The sequence below is a fragment of the Adiantum capillus-veneris genome, chromosome 3, assembly GCF_014529385.1.
Source record: "Adiantum capillus-veneris isolate H3 chromosome 3, ASM1452938v2, whole genome shotgun sequence".
In the NCBI taxonomy this organism is placed as follows: Eukaryota; Viridiplantae; Streptophyta; class Polypodiopsida; order Polypodiales; family Pteridaceae; genus Adiantum; species Adiantum capillus-veneris.
Window position 1 is genome coordinate 8,401,931 of NC_140933.1, and position 18,799 is coordinate 8,420,729.

Sequence of the window (18,799 nt, forward strand, 5' to 3'; positions counted from 1 at the left end):
AAGGATACAAGACAACTGGCCACTTTCATATAGAATGTTACATATTTGTCTCCATTCATACCTTTGGCATCACAGTTATTGTATCCATTGTAGCAAGCCGTTAAGAATGATCCATTGGAGTGGACATGTTGGAGAGGGGGAATGGGGAGGACACCCGACAACAAACAATTGCCCCTATATAGCTAAAGGTATTCATAACACCCCTATCCTATTGAAAACACCTTCAAAACAAACAACTCACACTAGAAGGACTTCGCCTTCACTTTGCCCAATGAACTCATGACCTACACAATTGCTATATAGTGATCACATCAATATTTCCCGCTTCCAGCTCTTCCACATCTCATCACCGCTCTCTCTCTCTCTCTCTCTCTCTCTCTCTCTCTCTCTCTCTCTCTCTCTCACACACACACACACACACACACACACACACACACACACACACACAAAGGGGACCCGGGGGCACACACACGAGCACCACACACCCTGAAGACGAGAAAAGAAGAGAGGGGAGAGACAACGCCAAAACCGGCAATGATAGCTTTCCTTCAATGAAAAACACCATGTACAAAATCCATACAGTCTGCTCTGGGATGCACCATGGCCATCACTGTTTTACACAGAGGGGCACACACCTTCCTCCAAACTTCACTACATCAGCACACAGCTGGATAGAAAATCAGCTATTGGCTTCACTCTGACAGAAGCTGTGCATCTTGGTAGCCCTTGCTAGCCACCTTCTTCACAAGGCGCTCGAACTTTTTGAGCCGCTTCACAGACAAGGCTCTTATATGCCGGATTTGATCATCAAGCGCACAAAAGTAACCCTTTTATCCTCCTCCTCCTCCAACTCAAGGAGAGAGAAACCTCTTCTCTTTTGAAATTCGTTCCCCTCCTTTTCCCTTCTTTTCCTTCCATACTTTCTAAAATAGTCTCTTTTTGGCAGTAGCGCCGACGTCACTGCATTTGGCCTCTTTTTTTCTTTGATTCATCTTCCCTGAAACTTTGAATATATTCTCATACAGGACAGGAGGCTTTGGGAAATCCGACGGGAGACCTATGATTTGTCCCAAGGCCCTAGCCTTTGCTTTGAACCGTTTACATGAAATATGATATACTTGTTGCCAGCCCTCATCTTTTGACCTAATAGTTGGAGACATCATGATCTTCTGCCTTACTGGGGTGGCCGTTCTTTGCTGAGCGGTGGATGAAAAGTGGTAGATTTGGGTGGTCTTTCCCTTACCCCCGTTTCCATGATCTTGTTTCTCCACATCTTTATTAGCGTTGACTTTATTTATCCCACCCTCTGCCTTGTCAAGATCTTCAGTAGGCTTCTTTGTCGGATCCATTGTATTCGTGCCACCTTGTGGGGTAGCCTGTGATTTGCTTCTCTCCTCTGTAGGCTTTAGCACCTCAGCGGGACACACCCTCGCATAATGTCCAAATTTGTTGCATTTGAAGCAGGCCCCAAAGAAGGTGTTAAAGTTAAGAGGAATGATCTTTAGCCCTACTCCAACATTCATCACCAAGTTCTTTGGATGTGGCTTCCTCATATCCCACCACATACAGACCTTGTTTGCTGCTACCCCCGAGGCTCTGGTAGATGGGACAAACAATGGATCACAAAGTGAGGCTGCGAGGTCCTTAAAGTTCTTCCTAATCCATACTGGGAGGTTTCCAAACTCCATGCATATTGGGTAGAGATCCTTGAATGCCTCGTTAGATTCAAACAGAGGGTCCCAAGGGAGCACACACACCAGTGCACGATTGAAGGACAGCGGGCTTTTTGCCAAAACCTTCTCAACCATTGCATTGTCATTGAATTGCATTGACACAAATCCTTTTGCTATATATTGGGTGAATATTACCGAGCCGTGTTGATTCAACACCTATAGACTGCTCAACCAATTACAAAGCTCAACTCTATTGGGAACTCCCCCCATAAACCCAAAAACCAGAGTGGAGTTTGCTACCTCCGTCAACTGTTTTTTCACTATGGCAGGGGGAACAACCACCATAACGGCATCTTCCACCTCGACATGCTGTGGGAGCACCTTCTTAAGTGCTTGGAAAGCTCTGTAGCCTTTGGCCACTTCAGAAACATCCTCCTACGACGCCAAATCTTTGTGTGACCTTTTGTTCAATGACAGTGCACACAGGATTGCCGCTAGGTCTTTTTCCACCTACGCCTTTCTTTGTTTCAGTTCCTCCTTACTCAGATTAGTAAGGGAGCTTTGACCGCTATCATCGGTGCTAGGTTTCACAAGGTCGCCTGTCGGCTCGATAGCCTTGACATTGTCGGGATGTTCTTTACCTGACACTGCTTCGGCATAGGATGGCTTAGAGGAGCGCCATGGCGCGGTGACGGTCCTCACCGGCACCAAGTTACACACAGGGTTACACAAAGTAAATGATCTCTGATAATAATCACCAAAGATAATATTCGTTGCAGTATGGTTGGGGCGGGGGGAGGGGATGCACTGCCTTGTTGCTTAACGCTCCGTGCGTGTTGCTCAGCTCATGTTCTTGCACAAAACTTACTCTCCACATGCACCATCTGTTATTAGGTAGGCTCTTATTAAGGCAAATAATCGCAGACAGTGTTAATAATCATCTTATCACAAAGATAATAATTGCAAGAAATAGTTAATAATCGCTAAAGCAGTAGTGTGGAGGGGGGGGGGGGGATGCACCGTCTTGGAGGCTGAGAGCTTGCAAAACTTAAACAAAGAGAGAGGCTTGACACCTGCGTAGCAAGAAGATCGAACCAACAAATTGCTCGCGTCCGCAAACTCGAGCTATATCTACTGAGAGCCACCGGCAACGCTAGTCAACGCTACCTAGAGCCATTGGCTTCACTTCAGCTTCGGCATGGCATCGCTACTCTGCAAATACTCTATCTTTCAAAGCACATTTCGCTGCATTTGGCTTTCTTTTTTTCCCCCAAAAGTGAAATTCCACTACTTCCCTTTAACTTCAAAAGATGAGAGTTGGAATCCCCGATTCTTAGGCTATCGGTGTTCACATGTGCATGGTTTTGCTGAATACACGGGGGATTCATCAAGGTTTATCGTATGGTATCACGTGAGTGTACAATAGGGGTGTTTTGTAAGGACAAATGAATAGATTTCACATAGGAGGGTCCCGTATGTAGGGGTTAAAAAGGAAATTTTGTTGCATGCAGGTGGCGTCCCCCTATTACTACTAGTGAATCCCTCGTGGCCAAATATTTGTGGCAGCTTCAATTTGCTACCATCAAACCCCAAGAGTTTTTCCGCATCTCAGCCACAATTTGACTACTCCAAGTCCGCAAAACGGAAGCGAGAGAAAAATGGGCCGAATCATTTGTACACACCTCGTAAACTGCATCCCACTTTGCCAAGCCGTATCTTGCTCAATGTAAATCTGATCATTGAGCCCTCAATTTTGGTTGGCCCTACACAATGCATACTCACTTCTAAAACCCTCACAAGGCCCAAAGTCTCTCGATAGACATGCTTACCAATGGGGGCGAGTTGGCCCATGACGAACCCCTTGCAAACATTCAAGTGCCTATATCTTTCTCTCTGGAGCCGCGATTAACAATCCGAGAAGATCGGCATGCTCCACAACTCAAGCTCCACACATATTTTTTCTTACCCCCCATATCCGACCACCTGTCATCACTTGCCCTATCCATCGGGGACGTGCAAAGCCTTCTAACTTTGGATTGGCATATCTTTCACACCATGGCACCATTTGACGAGCCGTTTAGATAGGCCCCTAGAGAATCCCAAGCACTACACTCTAGGGCATATTCCCGCACTTTGGACACCTTGGCTTGCCATCATGATTATCTCACTTTGGAGGCCCCCTGGCCTAAAAAAACACTTTAAGCATGCATTTCCACTTCCACTGTCTTGCCCAGGTCTCCCACACTAGCTTTAGCCCTTTGTCCTACACCTGCTAGCACCCATAGCTTGGCATAGAGCGCTTCCTTGCACAGACCGACGTTGGTTGCACCATCATTGCCCACCCCCTTGTTTAACATTTATGTTCAACCACATGCATATGTATAGAGCTTAAAATATGCCACACCACACAAAAACAATGTGAAAACCAAAACCTGCTACCATATGTACAAAAAATGGCTCGTACTACCCACACTTGTTGCTCAAGCGGGTTGCCCAACCCCCTGCTTTACAACATGGACACCACCTGGGTCAAACACTTGGCATTGGTCACACCCATCCACTTGCATCAGGCTCACATAATGTCACACGAAGGCATATAGCCAACCATCCACATAAGCTGCCCTCAACATGCTTCCATCACTCCAAGCATTCAATGGCATATTGTCCACTTCAATCAAAGCATCACCAAAGACATCACCACTACAATCATACATGCCATCACTCACATCGAGCATACCATGCATATCTGCCCCATCCTCCCATCCGTGTAAAGTAAATCCTCCTCAAGTAGATCTTGTACATGCTCAATAGCCCATCTCACAGCTGCATCTATTAGCATCCTCTTCAACCACCACTCACAAAGCTCCTTGGAAAGCTTAGAAACCACCTTGGAATCCGCATCACCTATCAAAGAGTGCATTGAATGCATAGGAAACTCTTCTATCTTCTGCTCCACATTGCCCTTCTCACCTGCCATGCACTCAATTCCAGCATCGGCGAGCTCTTCCTCTTCTACTAGCCCTTCAAGGTCAATAAGCACCACTTGCTTGTCGGCTTCCATCATCTCCTCCTCAAGCACTTGCTCTTCTACTGCATCAAGCTCCATCACCATAGGCAAGATTGCCCGATCCCTCCTAGAAAAACTCTACATTTGTTGCACCATCATGGCATATTCTATCGCTACCTTCATCATCATGGCCATTAGTAGGGCAACACACATCAGTTTCACTTTCTCGTCATTGTATGTAGGCCTAGACTGCTCCACTTGGTCTCCATCATGCACTTCAGCTTGCACTCTATGCTGCTCCTCGCACACATTCACTACTCCCTCACTTACATGCAAGAGGTCAAACTCATCATACCTGGATTGAGATGACTCGATGTCCCAATGCGTGTCTGCATCCATAGAGCTACTATCACTTGACCCAGTCTCTTCCTTTGTCTCGAGCTTGGGAATCTCCTCTAGCTTCACTGCTTCAACCTCGTCTACAAACCGCACTCTTTGGCCCTTACCACACTTGAATGGAGCTTCTATAGCCGCATCTTGACTTGGCAGCGCCTTCTTTGTCCATTTTGGAACCACCTGCACATCCTCAAAAATTGGAGCCGCTCTAGTGGGAATCTTTGGCATAGGAACCCACCTTGTCTCTCTGTAGCCAAAAAACCCTTGGTTCTTCTCGCACGTGCACTTCTCTTTGTACTACATGTGGCTCGGCTAGCACCACATCACACTGTCTTGGCATCAAAGTGCCTTGCAAACCCTGCCTAGCATCATGCTTCTTCAACATCTTTTTGGGCCGCCCTCTCGCTAGAGCTACAGCCTCTTTGTATGACATCGGTCCATGAATCTCCACCTTATCACGCACATCCTAATGCAGGAAATCCATGAATTTGCTCAACTTTAAAAAACTGGCATTTTTTGCAGTAGTTACCTTGCTCAATTTCCCCCAAAGGGCTTCGAACTCCCACTCAAACACTTGAAAATCACATTCCAAGCTTTGCTTCAAACCGCTGTCAGGAAATGCGCAGTGCGACTAGGAAAGCGTTGAGCGTTTGACTGTGAGGATTCATAGAAAAATCAAGCAAGGCGTACACGATTTGAAGGCAAAAACACACTAAAAAAGAACAAAACTCCAGCCATGAAAGATCCACTTTGAAAAAGAGCCAATACTAACTCAAAACTCTCGTGTGTGTGAAGATTAGGTGTAGCCTCGCTCCCAATTGCACAGATGCAGTGCTCGTTCGACCTATTAAAAACCCTAAATTTACGCTTTGATTCTTCGTCGTGACCATTTCATGGAAGCTTCAATACTTCATTGGAGAATCCCAAGTAGTTATTTGAGGAGGAGAAACCCTAATTGGAGGCCTCACAGCCTCAACCATGTAGTGGAAGCAGCACGGGACTGCACTAGCACCCTGTAAAGGAATGGCTGCATCTCCTTGCTCATGTGCCCAAATGAGCTCATTCTTGGCTCTAAAAATTCCCACACAACTTGAGAAACAACTACAGCGTCTTTGATGTGGCAGTTTGAGCTATTTTGAGCATTTTTAAGGCTATTTCTGACCATTTTTAGCCCAAAAATATCACTTTTTGTCCATAAAAATCCCACACGAGCTGAGAAAAATCCCTAAAATTGTCAAAAAATCCCATTGGGCTCAAATTTCATGTGGAACATCATTTTCCCACTTGGTAAGCACTTTGGACACATCTTTTATGGCAGCGCACGAAACCTGCTATTTTTGGCCGAGATTGCCCGCATTGAACTTTCTAGGCAAAACGAGCATGCCACTTAGAAACACTTGACATTTGTACATTCCTAAATCAAATAAGGAATATATTTATGTGGAAAAGCATTCCATGGCGCCATGTGTAGGGTCTCGCCCGCCCAGCAAGGTATGTACACGACTACAACCGTGACATTCATTTTCGCATATATCACACTATGTACATTGTAGCATTTGGTCCCACACATCATAAACATTAAGATTGAGGTAGATATTTTAATTTCACATTATGAGCGTACCATGGCAGGACATCCACCCCCTCTAAACCTGCACATCCTCCGGCATGTGCCACAGATATCTTTTGCAGGTTCATACTTCATTTAAGTCAACATACATGTCGCTTTCATCATCACTTGCAACAAAATCTAATGCATCATCCTCTTGTTCTTTATCCACATCCATACCATTTTCATCAAAGCCTTCATTCTGACCTTCCTGTGAATCAAAGGGATCTATATCACCTCTTCTTTTGAATAGCTTGATTCTTTTCCTTGCAATGGGAATCTTCATTTTTGTCTCATCTAATTCATGCAAGGTATAAGTTGCATTCCCATGTACATGTTGAACCACATAAGGACCAAACCATCTCTTTGAAAGCTTTCTTATTGTTGAATGTTTTCAAGGCTACTGTCATACACCAACACCCAATCACCTTCCTCAATAGCTTTATGTCTGAGCCTATGCCTCTTATCAAATTTTTCCTTATTCTTTAGCCTTGCATCTTTCAATCATGCTACTACAATCTCAATATCTTGGGGCTTTCTTTCTAACTGTTGTATGCGCAAAGCAAGAAGGTCTTCCCGACTCATTCCATCTTCCCAAGGTAATACATTCCATGTGGGAATTACATCCTCAATTGGCATTATAGGTTTTTGACCATACATCAACTCAAAAGGCATATAACCAGTAATCGAGCTATGAGTTGTACGATCAAACCATAAAGTATAAGGCAACAACCTAGGCCACTCTCCCATTTTACCTTTGCAGGCCTTAGCTAAATCTTTAATGATAGGAGGATGCCCACGCTCCGATTTACCATTTTCCTCAGGATTATATGCAGTAATGAGAGCAAGTTTAATGCCCAGCCTAGAGAAAAACTCCCTTGCTTTGTCAACATCCAACTCACCCCTGTCCGCTGTTATTTTCCCAACACAACCATAACCGCTAATTACATCATCCTAGAGGAACTTACATAACCCTTCTGTTCTTTTTGTTCTTAGAGCATGACCTTCAAATTGATTGGTTAAGTCTTCTCGTGCAAGCACTATGTATCTCATTTTCCATAAGCCCAATGGCATCGTAACCAGATCTACTACCCACTGGTAATGCATGGCCGATGGGTAAGTAGGGTGCAACCCATCACGATGACGTACATTTGAATACATTTGTCAGGTTTCACAGGACTCCACAAAGTGAGATACATCTTTATGCATACCTTTCCACCAATACCTCTCTTTCATTTTAGTAAAGTTGGCCCATACACCTCTATGTCCAGCATAAAGACTCTCATGAAACTTTTTCATAAGCTCATTTTGAGCGTCCTTATCATTCACGACTCTCAGGCATTCCATTTCTTTGTTTTGGACGCTTCCATAAGTACCCATCTTTCAAAAAGTATCCATAGGCCTTTCTCCGTATTCTTTTGAACTCTTGATCAGTCACCCCTTCTTGCCTTGTCAAAGTGCTCAGATAGCGTCCAATGAGCAACCAGTCACCTTGATATAGGTCCTCTGTAAATGACTCAAGTGCATTTGACAGACAAACATGATCGCCCTTGGCATGAGAGATACTATAGAACAGTGTGCCTACATCATCGCCCTCAACAACCATGTCTTCTTCTTTTCCATACCTTGATCTTGAAAGCATATCCGCAACTGGATTATCTTCCCTACAATATGCTTAAATTCTGGATTCAAGGACTTTATGTAGGCAAACCATCTCAACATAGCAATGTCGGGAGTTGAGCAACTTGTTATCATTCCAAGAAGGGGTAGACAATCAGTCTCCACTATTACATTTGCTCCTATCAAATACTCTTTGTCACATTTCAAAGCCGTGACTACTCCCCATAACTCTCTTTTTACTTGTGGATAGGTGCGTTGATGAGCACTTAGGACTTTTGATCCAAACCTCACCACATATCGCTTGCCATCATTATCATCTTGCCCAATTGCCCATCCAATTCCTCTGGGGCTAGTATCCACTGTCACAATTACATATCTTCCACATTCATAGTTTGCTTTTCTCAAACTTGGAGACATAAGCAGCAACTTCTTTAATTTCCTCATGGCATAGGTATGCATTTCTTCCCATTGAAACTTTTGGTTCTTTCTCAAAAGTTGATACAAAGGTTCTGCCACATGTGCATAATGCGGAATCCAGATAACATAAAACACGCATGCACCCAAGAACCTTCGAACCTCAGTGAAATTTATACATTTCTCTTTCATTCTCTGGATTACATCAATCTTTGCAGGACAAGGCCTTCTACCATATGGCCCGCACATATGTCCCACAATAAGAACTTCATTCACACCAAACACTGACTTTTGGCCAGACAAGGTAAGGTTCACCTCTTCCAACCTTGACAAGATATTGTCACAATCATTGATATGGTTTGCCACATACTTTCGGCATCCCCTCAACTCTAGAGCCACATCTTTATCACTTACATCACATCCTTCGATTGGCACATCATCAAGGAAAGGCATTGTAGTTTGCGGTATGAAGTCACGTAGGACTTTGTTCATACCATTCATCATGTGCGCAACTGAATTCGTTGCCCCCTGAGGTAAGGTGCACATCCTTACTAAACCCAAGGGTGTCATCATGGTAGTCAGGTCCCTGCTTTCCATTGCTAGTTGGAACTAATCATACCCTAAGTACAAATCTCCCGTAGAATATATTGCCCTTCCTGCAAATGCCTCTGCAAACTCATCGACAACTGGCCCTATACCCATATTTCTGATTGTCACCTTATTTACAGGTTGCATATCCTGAATAAAGCGTAAAGAAACATTTTTCTTTGGAACTGTGAACCATCTGTTTGAATACGGAGCACAAGAAGGCTCCAAGATACCCATCTTGATCTTTTCATTAAGCAACTCAATGAGTTTTGGCAAATGAGCCTTTGGAACAGGAATAGGTCTCAAGTTCCAAGGTACATGAGGGATAGTGAAGATCACCATAGGAGCAACAATGGATGGATCAACACACCCTATCTCATAAGGCTCAAATGCAAAATCTTTTCCATGTTTGGCAAGCATGTCTTCAAAGCATATCTTTTCAGCTTTTGTCAAACTATCCTTGCAACCAACCTTTAACTCTTTCAAGGAATCCTTTGTGAACTTGTGTCCAATCTTGCTTGGGTCACGAAGGCTAGGTTGCAAAGCAGCTTGTTCCATCTTATCTGTACAATCCTTTGGTAGAGGTAATGCCACTGGTTTAACTTTGTTTGCCACGGACTTATACTTGGTCTCCACTCGTGCATCAACACTTTGAGTAGTTCTGAAATCCTCAATGACTTTATACATTTCTATTGAGCATACTTTCACGATCTCACTTCCCATATGAAAATTGCAATCCACTAAAGACTCCAAATCTTGGATAGTATCCACAAACGAACACTCATCAAACACACCTGCAATGCATTCATCATCTTCCAGCAAACCATTCATCTTCTATACATCTTCAAACCTCTTTGTACACTATTTACATGTTGTCGTTCACCTCGCTTTAAGTCCCGACACTCTGTAAAAGAAATTGATCCATAGTCTGATAATCCTACAAAACCTATAGAAAATTTTTCCTTTGCATATACATCATGCGAGAACCTTTCTCTTCTTGTACCACTGCAATCCCGCTCTACAATGGTACATGGCCAAAACCCCTCATATCGCTATAGTCCTTGAACTCTTTGTTTGTCTTTGACAAGGGTTTCTCTCTAAGACTTTCACGGTTCCTTTCATGGTCTACAAAAACAGTAAGGAACTGTACTGCACGTTTTACATCCCTGCTCCTTATTCTTGCATAAGCTGACCCATCATCCATCACCTTGGTTTCCATGCGAGTAGAAGTGATGTATGACTGCCCAAGGATAAGAGGGTATGTAGACATCTCCTGTACAAAGAAATTATGGTCATCTTTCACATCCCCAATAGTCACCTTTACATTTGGACAAGCTCCATAAAAATCCCCTGATGAGTTGTTTGCTGCACGAATCATCCATCCATGATTTATATCAATTGGCCATTTTCCTTTTTGATAAAGACTCTTTGACATAAGGTTAATTTTTGACCCATGATCTATCAACGCAATGTATGGCTCTTCCAAGTCTCCCACTTTTACCAGGCTCTCAGTAGTTTCTCTTGCCCAGTGACTCTTCAAGTAGTAGCTCTTGTGAGTGGTCTCAACTTCATCTTCATCTTCCAAGAAGCAAACGTGTTTTACTCCTCCCCTGGACTTGTAGCATCCAACAACAGTTTCTTCACCTTGCTCGCCATAGACCTGTACACCTTGTGCATTTAAAGTCTCTTCTTCACCATGTACATGGATAGATTCAGTAAGAGACTGCCGCTTCCTCTTTATGATATCAATTATTTCTTCGTGGAATTCCCGCTTTGCTATACCAAGGACCTCACCCAAGGTAAATTCCACCTTACTGTTTAGAATCCTTTCTTCCAAAACCTTTTTGAGATCCATTGCTGCCTCTATATTGGATTGGATTTTGTAGGACAGACCCTTTGCTTTGGATTTTGTTGCATCCTTCTTCTTGTCTTTAGAGGCTTCTTGCATAGGCACTTCGGGGACAGGCATTTGTTGCGGGGAAGGTGATCTAGGAGGCACTGTGTCATTTCTACCTCCACTCCTTGTTGCCCACTTTGAAGGCCCTTCATCCTCATTCTCGCACCTACGTTTCTCTTCAACAATGGCCTCATTTTCTTGCCATTTGGCAATATATGCATGCACTAACAAAGAGTCCACAAGATCATTCTAGCCTGTTTCAAGCCGAATGCAATCTCCAGCTTCATGTAGAACCTCTGTAGTCATTTTACCCTTCATAGCAGACTCTATAGCGCATGGCCATAGATCTCCAATACCATTAGATTCCTCTTCTCCAACCTTGAATGATCCTTTTTTCTTAATAGGATCCACCTTCAACCCATAGGCAGCTGCCTCAACCATTGAGATGGCATGGCTAGTAGCCGTGTCCTCAATTGGCTTCTTCATCCCGCTTTTGCCAAAGTTTGTTCCCAAGAGCTTACCTGTTTCACTTAAGTGAATTTTTCCATCTTTAAAGAAAACGAGCTCCTTTGTCAAAGCGTCTTTAAAACTTTCACAATCCCTCCTTCCATGGTCATTACTATCACACCATATGAATCTATTGACAAAGCCTTCTCTGGTTTGCGGTCGTTGCCCCATACATTGACCTGATGGTTGCCCCTTTTCTTCTAGCCTTGTAAGCTTTAACTTGAGCTCTTGCATTCCTTTGACAATATCATCTAGGATGGATTTGTCACTCTTTGGAACCACAATCACAGGCTTTATAGGACTCTCGGAAACACTTGGGGATTGAGTAGGGTTGACCATCATCTTGTCTCTTCCTCGTTGTCGCTTAGCTGGCAGTGAAATGGCATCTTCGACCTCATTCCAATCAGTCTTCAAACCCTATTCAGCATCCTTACCCTCAAGTAGTAGCTCTAACTTCTCTTGAATCTCTTTACCTACGGCTTGCAAAAAGAGCTCTGTCTTGTCTGAGTTTAGGGTAGCCTTTTCAGTTCTTGAAAGTTGATCCTAACGGCGTTCGAATTCCCTTAGCAGTTCGGTAGACGAGAGCCCTTCTTTTGGCCGAACTACCCACTCTAAGAAAGTCCTCTTTGTTACCCTTGCAGAGTCCTCCATGAAATAATCTTCCTTTAAGGATAATTTGAATGCTTCCCAAGTTTCCCCATGCTCATTTCTAATTCCCCTTACATGCTCTCTGATCTCGGGAACCACAGCAAGTGCAAAACATTGCACCATCTCTGCTTCGCGCACTCGATGAAGCTCCATCTCATTTACATATCCACAAAGATACTTTGTTACATCTTTACCTTTAAATTGGTTCATTTTCTTCACCACAGATTGAAGCACTTTGGTCGAGGGGAGCTCCCTCCTTTCTGCAGCTTGCTGCTGCTGCATAAACACTGCAAAAGCTTGAAACATTTGCATTATGACTGGATCAAACCGAACCCCCTGTTGCTCTTGTTGCTCCATAGATTTAAAGATTTGATTTGAGACCTTCAATGAAGATTTTGAACCCTCACCCTAGCCTACTTCGCGTCGGGTTCACCAAAAACGTGTCAGGAAGTGCACAGTGCGACTAGGAAAGCGTCGGGCCTCTGACTGTGAGGATTCGTAGCAAAACAAGCAAGGCGTAGACGATTTGAAGCCAAAAACACACTAAAAAAGAAAAAAACTCCAGCCATGAAAGCTCCACTTTGAAAAAGAACCAATACTAACTCAAAAATCTTGTGTGTGTGAAGATTAGGTGTAGCCTCGCTCCCAATTGCACATATGTAGTGCTCATTCGTTCGACCTGTTAAAAACCCTAAATTTACGCTTCGACTCTTTGTCGTGACAATTTCATGGAAGCTTCAGTACTTCATTGGAGAAGCCCAAGTAGTTATTTGAGGAGGGGAAACCCTAATTGGAGGCCTCACAGCCTCAACCATGTAGTGGAAGCAGCACGGGACAGCACTAGCACCATGTAAAGGAATGGTTGTATCTCCTTGCTCATGTGCCCAAATGAGCTCATTCTTGGCCCTAAAAATTCCCACACAACTTGAGAAACAACGCCAGCACCATTGATGTGGCATTTTAAGCTATTTTGAGCATTTTGTAGGCTATTTTGGACCATTGTTATGCCGTTTTTAGCCCAAAAATGTCACTTTTTGTCCGTAAAAAGCCCAGACGAGCTAGGAAAAATCCCTAAAATTGTGGAAAATTCCCATTGGGCTCAAATTTCATGTTGAACCTCATTTTACCACTTGGTAAGCACTTTGGACACGTCTTTTACGCCAACGCACGAAACCTGCTATTTTTGGCCGAGATTGCCCGCATTGAACTTTCTAGGCAAAACGAGCGTGCCACTTCGAAACACTTGACATTTGTACATTCCTAAAGAAGATAAGGCATATATTTATGTGAAAAATCATTCCATGGCGCCACGTGTAGGGCCTCGCCCGCTCGGCAAGGTATGTACACGACTGCAACCGTGACATTCATTTTCGCATATATCACACTATGTACATTGTAGCATTTGGTCCCACACATCATAAACATTGAGAGTGAGGTAGATATTTCAATTTCACATTATGAGTGTGCCATGGAAAGACACCGGTTAGCTTTCTCTTTACTTCATCCAGCTGCGCATCCGCTAAAAATTTGCTTCAAAAAGCCACTTCTAGAACTTCGCAATCGTTTTTTTCTTCTTCACGTAGGCCATTGAACCAAAGCCTCTCTTTTTCATGAACCAAGAGCGGAAATACCTATATTGCACCTTCTTCTCTCGACAAACCGCTTCCGAACACGAACAATCCTTAGTCCTGGAGCCAAGTTTCACATCTTCCACCTCAGTGAAAATGGGAAATCCCGTCCAAGCCATTACTTCTCTAGCAGCACCTGCTCTTCAAAGGCAGCACCTTTGGCATCACCAAAATCACCACTTTGACTTCAACTAGGAGCATCAAACTACTCCTCAGTGGGGGACCAGAAGATGAAGAGGGGGAACGGGAACACATCCGACACACAAACAACTGCCCCTATGTAGCTCAGGGTATTCACAACACCCCTGTCCTCTCGAAACACCTTCAAAACAAAAAACTCACACTAGCAGGACTCGCTTGCACTTTTTCCCATGCACTCATGACCTACACAATTGCTAGACAGCAATCACATCGATATTGCCCGCTTCGAGCTCTTCCACATCACATCACCTCTATCTCTCTCTCTCTTTCTCACACAAAGAGGGCTCAAGGGTGCACACGCTCACACACGCTGGCACCACAGACCCTGAAGAGGAGCAAAGAAGAAAGGGGGAGAGACGATGCCAAAACCAGCAATGATAGCTTTCCTTCAATGAAAAACACCATGTACAAAATCCGTACAGTCTGCTCTGGGCCGCACCATGGCCATCACTGTTTCACACAAAGGGGCACACACCTTCCTCCAAACTCGACTACATCGGCACACAGCTCGATAGAAAATTGAGCATTGGCTTCACTCTGACAACAGTTATGTGTCTTGTAGCCCTTGCTATCCGCCTTCTCTGCAACCTTTTGAGCCGCTTCACAGACTACGCTCTTCTACGCCGGCTTCGATCACCGAGTGCACGAAAAAAACCCTTTTCTCTTCCTCCTCCTCCAACCCCAGGAGAAAAAAAGCTCTTCTCTTTTGAAAAGCCACTCCCCTCTTTTTCCCTTCTTTTCCTTCCCTACTTTCTAAAAAAGTTTCTTTTTGGAAGTAGTGCCTGCCGTCACTGTATTTGGTCCTTCACTCACTTTCTCTTTTTCTTTCCTCCCTTGCCTCCTTAGCCTCCTTAGCTTAGAAGTTCGCTTCTTGCTTTCTTTTTTTTCCCCAAAAGTGAAGTTCCACTATTTCGCTTTATCTTCATAAGATGAGAGTTGGAATCCCCGATTCTTATGCTGCCCATGTTTGCATGTGCACGGTCCTACTGAATATTTGTGGCAGCTTCACTCTACTACCATCAAACCCCAAGAGTTCTGCCGCATCTCAGCCACAATTTGACTACAAGTCTGCAAAATAGAAGCGAGAGAAAAATGGGCCAAATCATTTGTACACACCTCCTCGTAAATTGCATCCCACTTTGCCAAGCTGTTGATCATTGAGCCGTCACTTTTGGCTAGCCCTACACAATGCATACTCACTTCTAAAACCTTGGCGAGCCCCGAAATCTCTCAACAAGCATGCTGACCAATGGGAGGGAGTTGCCCGATAACGGACCCCTCGCAAACGTTCAATTGCCCATATCTTTTGTTCGGGGGCCCCAATTAACAATCCGAGAAGATCGACATGCTCCACAACTCAAGCTCCACACATCTTTCTTGCAAAGCCTTCTAACTTCAGACTGGCATATCTTTCACATTGTGGTGCCGTTTGAGGAGCCGTTTAGATGGGCTCCTAGAGAATCTTGAGCACTACACTCCAGGGCACATTCGTGCACTTTAGACACCTTGGATTTCCATCATGATTATCTCACTTTGAAGGACCCGTGGCCTAAAAAAACACTTTGAGCATGCATTTCCATTGCGACTGTCTTGCTCCGGTCTCCCACACTGGCTTCAAACCTTTGTCCTACACCTACTAGCACCCATTCTTGGCATAAAGGGCTTCCTCACACATACCAAATTTGGATGCACCAAGGTGATTGTGAAGATGTTTGTGATAGAGTCAAAGAACTTTTGAGTACACTACCCATCATGCAAGCTCCTGATTGGAAAAATGAGTTTTATGTTAACCCATCAGTGGGAGATGATGCCATTGGGGCTATGTTGTTGCAAAGGGGGAAGGAATCTCACTATATAGGAAGCATGTTCATTATGCTAGTAGAGTAAAGACTCCTCATGAAAGAATTACTCAAAAATGGTGATGACCAATATGGTTTATGCCTGCAAACAATTCAGACATTACTTGTTTCAAAAGTTGTTTGCTTTTCTCACAAGCTATTCATTGCTTCCTTAGTTGTTTGATAATTCCAATATATAAAAAACAATAATGAAATGGGTTAATGAACTTCAAAAGTTTCAGTTCACTTTTTTTAGTGGAAGAGAGTAATCCGGCTACCTTGGTAGATTTACTCACTTATAAAGAGACACCTATTTTAGTTAAGGAAGAAGGCCGAGACTCTTGCTATATCTAATGCCCCACAATTATATTTTGATGGATGTTATCAAAGAAGTCATGATGCTACTTTGGAGGCATTGTCATTTATGATGCACAAGGAAAATTGGTAAGGAAACAAGGGATGAAACTTGATGCAAAAAGTAACAACGAATCAGAGTACATGGATCTTGAAGGTGGCTTGCACATTTTTTTACACTTGGGAATTAGATGCCTACAAATAAGAGGAGGTGCCTTGTTGGTCATGAAGCAAGTGTTGGGAGTATGGAAGAATAAGAATCCTAAACTGAAAAATTTATTCTTCAAGGTGAAATCGTTACTCAAAAAGTTTGAAGCATGGAGTTTTCAACATATTAAAAGGTCTCAAAATGAAGAAGCTCATGATGTTGCCCAATAAATGATCACTTGTGTGTTTGTGCCAAGGAAATGTTATCAAAGGAGGTGGATTTTTTGTTGACAGGTGTTTTACTTGAGGGTTTACTATCATCCAAAAAGTATGCTTTTAAGGAATGCTAGCTAGAAAGTACAAAATTCTTTATAATGTGCTTTACGTGAAAGGAAGTTATTTAGTATTGCATTATGTGCCTTGGAAAGAGGAAATCATAAGGGATCTTGTGGAGGCCATTATGCCATGAAGATCATGTTACATAATATTTTGTCAGAAGGCTATGTGTGGCCAAGTATTCAACGGGATGTTACTCATTGGTGCAAGTCTTGTTTGTTTTGTCAGAAAATGGGAAAGAGAATTTTGAAGCCCAAATTACGAAAGACAATTTTAGCTTTTGATGTGTTTGAAAAATGGGGTCTTGATGCTATTGGACCCCTACCCATGACTAGTAAAAGGAAAGCTTACATCTTGATAGCAATGGATTATTTGTCATGTTGGGCAAAAGCTAAAGCTGTCAAACAAATTACAAGTAAGGAAATGGAAAAGTTTGTGTATGAACATATATGCTACAAATTTGGTGTGCCACTAGAACTACTTTCTAATAGAGGACTGGGATTTAGAGGAGAGATGTTTGATTTCCTATGCAAAAAGCTCCATATACAGCATCTATACAATTCTCCTTATTATCCACAATGCAATGGTCTTAATCAAAGGCTCAAAGGAGATTTGGTCAGAATCTTGACAAAGATGACCCAGACACATGGGAAAACTTGGGATTCAGAGCTTCCTTGTGCATTATGGGCTTATAGAACTGCCATCAAAACGAGCACATGGTTTTCTCCTTACCACTTCGTTTATGGAAAATAATCTTTATTGCCCATTGAAGTGGAGATTCCTGCACTTAAATTATTATCATTAGGAGATAAAGAGCAAAGAAATACCTAGCAAAAAAGGTTATTGGACTTACAATGTTTGCAATTGGACAAAGTTTTGGCTTTAAGCTACTATGAGGAAGTGTCAAAGAAAGATCATATAAAGGCGAATGAATGTGTGAAGGATAAAGGGATTGAAAAGGATGATCTTGCGTTGTGATACAGTAGTAAGTTGGACAATACCTTCCATAAAAAGTTTCAAATTAAGTGGGAAGGTCCTTTTACTATTGTGAACAAGTTTCACAATGCGACATATCAGTTGGAAGATTTGGGTGGTGCACAACATAAATACCATGCTAATGGTTACAATTGAAGAAATATTTGGCATGCTTGATGACAATTGTAGCAGATGAGATGCTATCAATGGATGAAGACAATGGGAAGACATCTAAAAATGTGAATGAGGTTTCTAAGAATGAGCTACAACAGTTGTTCACCCTAGAAACCTCTACTTGTCATGAACGATCAAGCAGGCTAGGGGGGGTTGATAAGCTATGTCAGGAATTTTTTGGATGAGCATAAAGTCACTAGATCATTGCACTCCATTTTTCTTGTCCTTTGCATGCTAGAAACGTGGCAAACTTGGGATAGACGTGAATGAAAACTACCACTTTTGAGGATGAATGGGGGCACCGCGGCTTGCTGGTCGTAGTTTGTTTCATGGGCACCAACATTCGAGGTTCACATCAGTTGCTGCTACAAGATTCTCTTTCCCTCCCTGCGTGCCTGCTGGTTGGTTGATTCCATGGTCCCCTTTTTCTCTTCTCCTTGTTCACATTAAAACCCCTCACCTCTTAGATGGGCGGCCATTCCCATGGCCTTGGGCTTTGAGGCGGTCAACTCCTCTAGGGCAAACACTACCCCACCACACTTGGTTTACATGTTAACTAAGGCATTGCCTTGCATTGCATCAAAACACAACCCTCATTAAGAACAAAATGTGATTTTTTAATGCACCACATTTGGCGTACATAGCATCACATTTAGCATGTGTATTGGCCAAGGCATTGCCCTGCTAAATATTTGAAGCTCAGCAAGATCTTAATGTGCTTTTGTGAAGGCATCACATTTTGTGTATATATCATCCAAGGCATAAGTAAGCATATCATTCAACTCTGAAG